General features: G+C 45.2%; 1 long non-coding RNA gene across 2 annotated transcripts; it reads left to right on the top strand.

Annotated features, from left to right (window-relative positions):
* The first annotated feature begins 588 nt into the window (after positions 1-588).
* On the top strand, positions 589-4214 carry LOC120935873. 2 transcript variants are annotated; one of them, XR_005748554.1, is made up of 3 exons: positions 589-606; positions 700-898; positions 4143-4214. It is a non-coding gene; the product is annotated as an uncharacterized LOC120935873 (long non-coding RNA). The 2 variants fall into 2 exon arrangements; XR_005748553.1 differs by having other exon boundaries at positions 592-606; positions 697-898.
* The last annotated feature ends 6194 nt before the right edge of the window (positions 4215-10408 follow it).

Below are 10408 nucleotides of genomic sequence, written 5' to 3'. Positions count from 1 at the left end.
CGTTTAATGGCATGGCACAGTGGTGCGAATTGATGGCACAGTGGCTGCGTTTGATGGCATGGCACAGTGGTGACAATTGATGGCACAGTGGCTGCGTTTGATGGCATGGCACAGTGGTGACAATTAATGGCACAGTGGCTGCGTTTGATGGCATGGCACAGTGGTGACAATTGATGGCACAGTGGCTGCGTTTGATGGCAGGGCACAGTGGTGACAATTAATGGCACAGTGGCTGCGTTTGATAACATGGCACAGTGGTGATAGTTGATGGCACAGTGGCTGCATTTGATGGGCACAGTGAGGCTGCAATTTTTTTTTCCGTTTGCGCCCCCCCAAAGATTTTGAGCACCAGCCGCCACTGGTGTATACTACAAAAATAAATGCTGTGCTCCAGTAAAGTGTTTGTGTTTCGCTCAAAGAAAAGGTGGCAACCCTAGTTCACACTACGAGACGTTTCTCGGAGCTGCAGTTCCTCTGAGCTCCACAAGATGGTGAGAATGGGAGTACAGACAGGAAGTGATGTCAGGTACAGACAGGAAGTTCCGGGTGAGAGGTGAGTCGGGAAGAAGTAGTGAGGAGACGTTGCTGGAAGTGGCAGCAGAGGAGGTAATAAGATCTTATTTTCTATTTACACCCAGTAACCCCGTCATGTCCTTCCTCTTCCTCCATAGTCACTGTGACGTCTTTTATCTCCAGCAGATGATGATACACACATATATAGTGTGGAAACCTAGATTAACCCCTTCAGGGTCAGAACATTTCCCCTCTTACAGGACCGGAACATTCTTTTCATTTTGAAGATAGAAAAACATATATGGTTCTGGCTGACCAAGTCAATACTATATCCCAGAAAGGACAATGAGAAAAAATAGGAAACAAATTGGACTTTAAAAGAGAAGTATGTTTTTTTTTTTATTTACCCATTATACTTACCTAGGTAGATGCAGCACCTGTCCCCCACAGCCTCTGCACTGAGAACCGAGCCATCAAACATTGTCGATGTCTCTGTTCTCTCAGCACCCCGAGCGGAGAGCTGCTGCATGTCAATCAGCAGCTCTCCTCTCTGCTCCTTAACGCTCATTGGAGCGCTGAGCTGTGGAGGGACGGGGAGTGACTTTCTTAGTCTCTCAGCAGCTCGCTGAGTGGCTAAGACGGGTATCAGTCCAGGCACATGGCGGATCCAGAGTTTATTGTCGTGATGACGTGGTGCCTGGACTGATATTGGTGACGTCAGCATAGAGCAAACTTCAGACCACTCTCTGCTTAAAACGGGTCACATGAGTGCAAAATGAATTGCACTCCTGTGACCCATAGGAGAAGCCCAGCCAAACAAGCTCAGGCTGGACTTCTCCTTTAGACCCCTTTTACACTGAAGCGTTTTTACAGCATTTTAGCGTTAAAAATAAAAATTAAAATGCTCTCCATGCATCTCAATGGACCCTTTCACACCGAGTCCTGCAAGCAGCATCGTTGGAGCAGCTTTTGGGCGCTGAAAAAAACGCTCCAAAAACGCCCCTCTCCGTTGAAATGAATTGAAAGCGCTGTAAAAACGCCTTACCCTTTCACACTGAGGCATTGCACTGGCGGGGCGTTGAGAAAAGTCCTGCAAGCAGCATCTTTGGAGCAGCTTTTGGGCGCTGAAAAAAACGCTCCAAAAACGCCCCTCTCCATTGAAATGAATTGAAAGCGCTGTAAAAAACGCCTTACCCTTTCACACTGAGGCACTGCAAAAACGCCCTAAAATGTTAGGGTCTTAGCGATGCTTTACCCTCACATTGGGATTGCAGATGAGGCTTCGCTCGAAAAAAAGCGCCAGTGTTAAAGGGGCCTTAAAGAAGATGTCCGCTGAAAAAAAAAAATTAAAAGCCAGCAGCTACAAATACTGCAGCTGCTGACTTTTAATATCGGCACACTTACTTGTCCTGGAGTCCAGCGCCGTCCGCAGCAGAGGACGAGTGATCGCTCGTTACTCTGCTGCTCCCCCCGCCATCCTTGGTGAGGGAACCAGGAAGTGAGGCGCTCTGGCTTCACTGCCCAGTTCCCTACGGTGCATGCGCGAGTCGCGCTACGCCTGCCGATTGGCTCCTGCTGTGTACTGGGAGCCGAGTGTTCCCAGAACACAACGGGAGGTGACGTCATGCCTGCAGTCTGCCCGAGACTGTGTGGCCGGCAGTGGAGCTCCGCTTTAAGGGTGTTGACCTCCTCTCAGAAAAATTGTCAAAAGATATTCATTGAATTAAAAGAGAATCTTTATTGTAAAATTTGGTTAAAAACTATGACAAAGGAGGTTTACATATATCCTTTCATAGTGGTAAAAACATATTACAGAGAAACCTCGGATTGCGAGTAACGCGGTTAACAAGCGTTTTGCAATACGAGCACTGTTTTCTTTTATTCTGACTCGGTTTGCGAGTGTTGTCTCGCAAAACTAGCAGGGTTCAAGTCACGGAGCCGTTTCGGAAATACTCAGTTCCCGATCCTTTATGAGGTTTTCCGAGTTCAGCCGAGCTGTCCCCGAGCCTTTCTGAGTGTTTCAAAGGCTCTCCAGCACCCTCAACCTCTGGCCACATGCGGTATTGCATGCCATAGAAGTCAATGCGGAACAAATTATTTTAGATTCCGTTGACTTCTATATGGAAACTCACTTTGATATGCGAATGCTTTGGATTACGAGCATTCTCCTGGAACGGATTATTCTCGTAATCCAAGGTTCCACTGTATCGGCATATTGTCAGAAACCCACAGCACCCCAAAGGTAGAGACCCCTACTTATGTATGTAAACAATATATTAATGTATTAAATTAATATGTATTTATCATATCACACAAAAAGGGAGTAACTCCCCCCGACACGTTTCGTCTTTATCAGCCTATTTAAGGGCTTGAAGGGGTGCAATGACCAGTGGTTAAATGTTAAAATAGATAAAGACTCAGGAGAATCCAACAAGGGGTCTTAATTCCTGTGGCCAGGCATCAACCGAATCAGCACATTGAGGGCTGCATAGATCAAGGTGTTCCGCGTGGGGGCCACCAAACAGTGCCCCAGGAGGGGAGGAGAAAGGCAGCACCACCACCACTAAACATGTATCTAGGATACTAAATAGCATGGGCTAGATTCAGGTAGCTGCGCGCATTATTACGGCGGCGCAGCGTATCGTATTTACACTGCGCCGCCGTAAGTTATAGAGGCAAGTGCTGTATTCACAAAGCACTTGCCTCCTAACTTACGGCGGCGTAGCGTAAATGGGGCCGGCGTAAGCGCGCCTAATTCAAGTGAGGATGAGGGGGGCGTGTTTTATTTAAATTAATGTTGACCCCGCGCTTTCTACGTTTTTTACGAACGGCGCATGCGCCGTTCGTGAAAGAATCCCAGTGCGCATGCTCGAAATTCCGCCGCAAACCGTCATTGCTTTCGACGTGAACGTAAATGACGTCCAGCCCTATTCGCGAACGATTTACGCAAACGTCGTAAAAAAATCGAAGCGGGAACGACGTCCATACTTAACATAATAGCAGGAGTAACCTTACGCCGAAAAAGCCTAACGTAAACTACGTAACTAAATTGCGTTGGGCGTACGTACGTTTGTGAATCGGCGTATCTAGGTCATTTGCATATTCTCCCCCCGAAAACAACGGAAGCGCCCCTAGCGGCCAGCGTAATATTGCGAGAGTGATAAGTGTCATTTGCAGTAAATGTTCGGAAAACGAATGTCTCCATAATGATCCCAGTCTCAGATATTCATCCCTAAAATGTGATCAGTAAAGTCTCCGGAGTACACAGAGATCACAGGAATATTATGTGTCTTAGCAAAGTCCAAAGACAAAGTTCATCTTTTAGTTTAGGAGAGGTTGGACGCATCTGGGAGAAATGACCTCCTCCTCCCAATGTCCCTCCAACCAGAGTCAGAGAATCCTATGACATCACACTGACCTCCCAGCTCCTCCCAATGTCCCTCCATCCATTTCCTCCCCTTTTTCTGATGGGTATAGAATGTGGGTGGACTATTAATCCTGTGTTGAATGTAATGATGTCAGAATGCCTGCAACAAGCTTTTAACCTGGCTGAAGTGGGGCTTTAGTTTCTCCTGTGAAGTCTGGAGATCATATGACCATCACATTGCCTCCACCTCCCTCCCTAACAGAATAGAGAAGATTCCAGAAGTCACCACAGAGATCACTGAGCTGCTGACAGGAGAGGTGAGCGGTGCCGGGAATTCTGGGACATTATCCAGTAACAGACAAGGGATGTGTCTGGATGATGACTGTATCATTGTGTGTGTCAGGTTCCTATAAGGTGTCAGGATGTCACTGTCTATTTCTCCATGGAGGAGTGGGAGTATTTAGAAGGACACAAGGATCTCTACAAGGACGTCATGATGGACAATCAGCCGCCCCTCACATCACCGGGTAAGAGGAGACTTTATTGTAAAGGAGAGAGCAGTACGGAGGCTCCACCTAGATCCCCCATCATCTGATAAACACATAGAAACAATGTATTCAGTCAGTGTGTGTGTTTCCTACAGATGGATCCAGTAATGGGAACCCACCAGAGAGATGTCCCCGTCCTCTGTATTCCCGGGATTCCACACAGGAAGGTCACACCATCCCCCACCATCATCAGGTAGATGAGGAACAATCACTGATAGTATCATTAGGATCTGTACATTATCTGCATTATTACAATTCATATCATTTGTATTTATATTTAGAGTGGAAACCTGAGAGAATCTAAAGTTGAGGTTAAAGAAGAGATAAAAGAGGAGGATGGGGTGATGGAGGAGTCAGAGTTTTTGAAACACCCTCCAGAGAGATGTCCCCGTCCTCTGTATTTCCGGGATTCCAAACAGGAAGGTCACACCATCCCCCACCATCATCAGGTAGATGATTGACAATTATTGGTAGTTCTGATTTATACACAGAATGTTTGTTACGATGAATTTTTATAATATCTTTCAGAGTGGAATCCTCGGGGACGATAATATCGTTGTTAAAGAAGAGTATAAAGAGGAGGATGAGGAGTATGGAGTGATGGAGAAGTTTTCAGAAGGACACAAGGATATGATGGAGCCACCTAATACCAGGAACCCACCAGAGAGATGTCCCCGTCCTCTGTATTCCCGGGATTACACACAGGAAGGTCACATCATCCCTCACCATTACAAGGTTGGTGGGATGGCGCATCTAGAACATGGACTCATGGAGATGATGTATGTTTTTTTAATGTGATGTTATGATATTAAATTTGATATTTTACAGATCTCATTGTCAATCCTCCTTTGGTTTAGGGTGAAGATCTGATTGATATAAAAGTTGAGGTTAAAGGAGAAGAAGAAGAGAAATATGTGAGGGATGAGGATGGATTAACTGGAAAACTTATAGAGAAGGACACCCCTACAGAGATCAGTACAGGTGGGTCATTAACACTAAATACATTCCTCCACCCATATTGCTCACTGATTGGTCCAGAGTAAAACAAGGACTGAGTGATATTAGCCTGGAATACCCTGGTAATTTTCCTGATTCCTGTATTTCTCTTTAAGATAATCTGCTGCAGACACAATTTATGTATCTAGACTGGATTTATGAAGATTCTGGGATTCAGCTGGAAGCTCAATGTTGACTTTCACCATAGGTGTTGTTGGACCTAGGCAGTTGGGGTATGTGCCTAGGGTGTTCTGCTCCATACCCAAATCTAATAAGATCTCGGACACAACAATTCTCCCAGAGTTACTTGTTCTGTTGTTTGCTGGCTGTGTCGGGTGGAGGGATACAGTATGTCTTTATAATTTCTGTCAGGGCTGGGCTCCTGCTATTTACTATCAGCTCTTTCTTTACTGTACATCACGGGACACAGAGCACCAGTAATTACTACATGGGTTATGGGCCACCTTCAGGTGATGGACACTGACATAATCAAGACTGAAAGTCCCACATGGGGAGTTCCTCAGTTTTTTTGCCAGTGTCTTAGGTGTTGGTTATGGTTAAGATTATGCTCCCTAGATGGCCCAGGCCAGGGCCAAGGAGCTATATTATTGGATCGATTCAAAAAGCCAGAAACAAATAAAAAAAAATGCCAGAAATAAATTAAAGGAGACCCCGTCCTTGAAGGTCTGGCATGACTCCATGCCCGCCGTGATGGGTGAAGATTGGGTCACTGTGATAATTCCAGTAGTACCCTGCGGCGGGAATGGTAAGTTAAGAAGAAGGGCATACCTAGACGACCTATTACTGATCAATTAGTTCGTAAAAGGACTGGATCTGAGTGTAGCCAGCATGGTCAGGTATCTGGAGCATCTGGGTTGGATTATCAACCTAGGAAAATCATCCTTACGGCCAGTAAAAAGGTTTCTTGGGTCTGGTAGTAGACACAGCCCACAAGAAGGTATTTTTACCCCAGGCAAAGGTCTGCGCAATAAGAGACCTGGTTCACACGATTAGGACAAGGGAAGTGTCTCCCATCCGTCTCTGTATGAGATTGTTAGGGAAGATAGTAGCTTAATTCGAAGCAGTTCCCTATGCTCAGTTCCATTCAAGACTGTTGCAAAACAGTATCCTATCTGCCTGGAGCAGAAGAAGCCAGGATTTGGATTGTCCAATGTGTTTGACTCCAAGCATACGCCAAAGTCTCAATTGGTGGTTGCTAACCGAGAATTTGCAGAAGGGGAAAGCCTTTGTACCGATCACTTGGAAGATATTGATGACCGATGCCAGCCTTTTTTTGACTGGGGAGCAATACTAGAAGAGAATGCTGTTCAGGGGGAATGGTCAGAGTCCGAGAAGACCTTGCCCATCAACATTTTAGAAATTCGGGCTTCTAGGGCTATATACTATAGGGTTTGGAAGGCCTATGTTTCCTGGTGTAAAAATAAGGGTTGGCATCCTCGCAAGTATAGCATAAGCAGGATTTTAGACTTCCTAAAGTCTCCAACCACTTACGCCTATTTTGGACTTTCTTTATATTTTGGCACCATTCACTTCTGAGCACAACAGATACCAGCATTATAATTATTTTGGACTTTTTTACTAGATCACTTATTGTCAATAGGTGTTTAGCATTTATTTTGGACTTTTTTACTAGATCACTTACTGGTAACAGGTGTTTAGCATTTATATACTCTGCATAATAATTTATATTTGATTATGTACACCAAGTTATATTTGATTATGTATTACTATTGATCAATCAGCGCACCCATCCACTAATATTTTTGGGAGTAGAGATGAAGCTAGCCTTGAGTACTATTAAAGGTCAAGTCTTGGCTTTGTCAGTTTTTTTTTCCAAAAACCTCTTGCTTCTCACTCCCTAGTGCAGGCCTTTATGCAAGGTGTAACGCACATGAATCCAACAATTAAGTCACCTCTGTGCCCATGGGATCTGAATCTGGTCTTGGTCATGGTCACAAGGAAACTAGTATTTTAGGTTGTGGTAACTTCTGCAAGAAGAGTCTCAGAGTTTGCAGCTTTATCTTGTAAAGAACCATTTCTGGTGGTTAATAGGTGGTGTTACGTCCCTGGCCATCTTTTCTGCCTAATCCAGTATCCAGTTTTCATTTGAACCAGGATATCTTGCTGCCTTCATTATTTCGGAAGTGGAAGAGTCATTACATTCTCTCGATGTAGTGAGAGCAGTTATCTTCTATCTGGAAGCAACTGCTCAGATACAAAAAACTGACACATTGTTCGTGTTGCCAGGGGGCCCCAGGAGGGGACAGGCAGCATCCAAATCGTCCAGCTCTAGATGAGTTTGTCAGATCATTATTTAAGCTTATGATTTAAAGGGGAAAGTTCTGCCTTCCCGTCCTAGAGCGCACTCCACCAAGTCAGTTAGTGCTTCTTGGGCAGTGCGTCACCAAGCCTCCATAGCTCAGGTGTGCAAGGCCGCAACTTGGTCTTCTGTTCATACATTCACACAATTTTACCAGGTGGATGTGGGTCAACAGGAGGGTGCCGCCTTTGGGCACAGTGTTTTGCATGCGGCAGTCTAGGTCCTCATGTCTGACGGAGGTCTGTTTTGTTTGTGCCTCCCTCCCCTCAGATGACATTGCTTTGGGACATCCCATGTAGTAATTACTGGTGCTCTGTGTCCCGTGGTGTACAGTAAAGAAAATAGGATTTTTATTACAGCTTACTTGTAAAATCCTTTTCTTGAAGGTACATCACGAGACACAGAGGTCCCTTCCCTCTTTTGGGATTATTATATATTGCTGTGCTTCAAAACTGAGGTACGCCCTGTATGGGAGGGGTTATATAGAGAGGGACTTTCGGTCTTGATTATGCCAGTGTCCATCACCTGAAGGTGGTGCATAACCCATGTAGTAATTACTGGTGCTCTGTGTCCCAGTGCTCTGCGGTGCGTTCCGGTGTATGACTTGGCCTGGCTGACTTCTCTTCTGATTCTCCTGCTCCTGATTTTTGGATCCTGACAACACTTACTTCTGGTCTCCTGATCCCGGCTCATTTGATTATGTGATCGGGCTTCCAAATCCGCAGTGGGCACGATTTCCCAGAACTGGCCATCCGCGTTAAAGCCGTCATTCAGGTATAGCGTGGTATAGCAAAGGTTGGTTTGGAACAATAAGGCTCTCTTAGCTGCTTTTTTGCCATGGTCTCTATGATAACATTAAAGATAAAATTGCAGCTCGAGACATACCCAGAAATCTTGAGGGGTTGATCTCATTTGCCATTCTCATTGATACAAGACTCCAAGTGAGACCTTCCTTTAAGGTAAAGCTTGTGGAGGTCTCCTGTCATTTGGCTCTGAGCTTTGCATTTCCACCTATGCCTCCATTAACTCCCATGCCTCCTGGGTCCAGTCCTCCAGTGAAGTAGAGCCCATGCAGCTGGGCTTCACACATCTCTCTGCCAAAGAGAGGGCCTTTAGGAAAAGGGAGATATTGTGCCTTTTACTATGGCCAGGCAGGTCACTTATTGAAGTCTTGTCCAACCTGTCCAGATAACACCTGCACCTGAGGTCCTGTAGGGGACAGACCTTAGGTGGTATCTTTGTCTCCCTAGCTATCCTGAAAAATAAGTCTCTATTTCCGATTACCCTTTCCTGGTCTGAGTTTTCCATCAATACCCAGGCACTAATCGATTCGGGGGCTGCAGGCTTGTTCATAGATAGTGATTTTGTGTCTAAGCACTCGATACCACTGCAGTTTCGTGCCTCCCCACTTGCCATTGAGGCTATTGATTGGAGACCTTTACAGCCGACCCATGTGCCCCTTGAAACCGCTCCGTTGACCATGACTGTAGAAGCTCTTCACCATAAGATAATTTAATTAAGTAATTTTCTCGCCTCATTACCCAGTTGTCATTGGTTATCCTTGGTTATAGGGACACAATCCCTCATTTGATCTGCATAGTGCTGAGGTTCTGTCATGGTCACCACAATGCACTAAAACATGTTTTCAGAAAGTGATTAAGGTCACGTGCACAACTTTAGTCTGTTCATTTCCTGAAGAGTACTGTGATTTCAGTGATGTCTTTGACAAAGGTCAGGCCGGTATTTTGCCGCCACATCGGCCTTATGACTGCACAATTGACCTTCAACCCGGTGCCGTTCCTCCTCGTGGCTGGGTTTACCCTCTGTCTGTCTCAGAGGATAAGGCTATGGAGGAGTATGTTGCAGATTCACTATGCCAGGGGTTCCTCTTGAACAGGTAACATTTTTGGGTTATGTAATTTCTGCTGCCGGGTTTTTGATGGACCCAGAGAAACTATCTGCCGTCTTACAGTGATCTCGACCCATAGGTCTACGTCCACTACAACATTTTCGTGGCTTTGCCGATTATTGAAAATGTTTTCGTAAATTCTCTATTCTGGTCAAACTCCTGACTGATATGATGAGGAAAGATGGCAACCCCCAGAATTGGTCTCCAGATTCCATTAAAGCCTTTGATTCCCTCAAGGCTGCTTTTGCTACAGCCCCACTGCTGGCACATCTTGATCCTACGTTACCCTTCATTCTTGAAGTTGATGCGTCAGAGACTGGAGTAGGCACTTTACTCTCTCAACATCCTACCTCTGAGAGCTTTATGCATCCTTATGGCTACATTTCTAAGAAATTTTAAAAATGCAATTATGAGATTGGGGACAGAGAATTATTAGCCATCATTTTAGCTCTTAAAGAATGGATGAGGATGCATCTCCTTGAGGGTACTACTGTGATGGTCCTCATTTTGACTGACTATAAGAATCTAACATTCTTGTCTGAGGCCAAACGTTTATCTCCCAGAAGGGCTTGGTCGGCCCTTTTTCTGTCAAGCTTCAATTACATAATCTCATTCTTACCCGGTATGCAAAATATAAGGGAAGATGAATCTGTTCCTACTCCTGTGATACCTCAGGAACACATTTTGGCCACTCTTCACCCTGTTCTCACTTTCCCTGGGTAAGAGAATTATGT

The sequence above is a fragment of the Rana temporaria genome, chromosome 4, assembly GCF_905171775.1.
Source record: "Rana temporaria chromosome 4, aRanTem1.1, whole genome shotgun sequence".
Lineage (NCBI taxonomy): Eukaryota > Metazoa > Chordata > Amphibia > Anura > Ranidae > Rana > Rana temporaria.
Note: the sequence above shows the minus strand (reverse complement) of the source record. Positions and strands in the feature narration are given on the sequence as shown.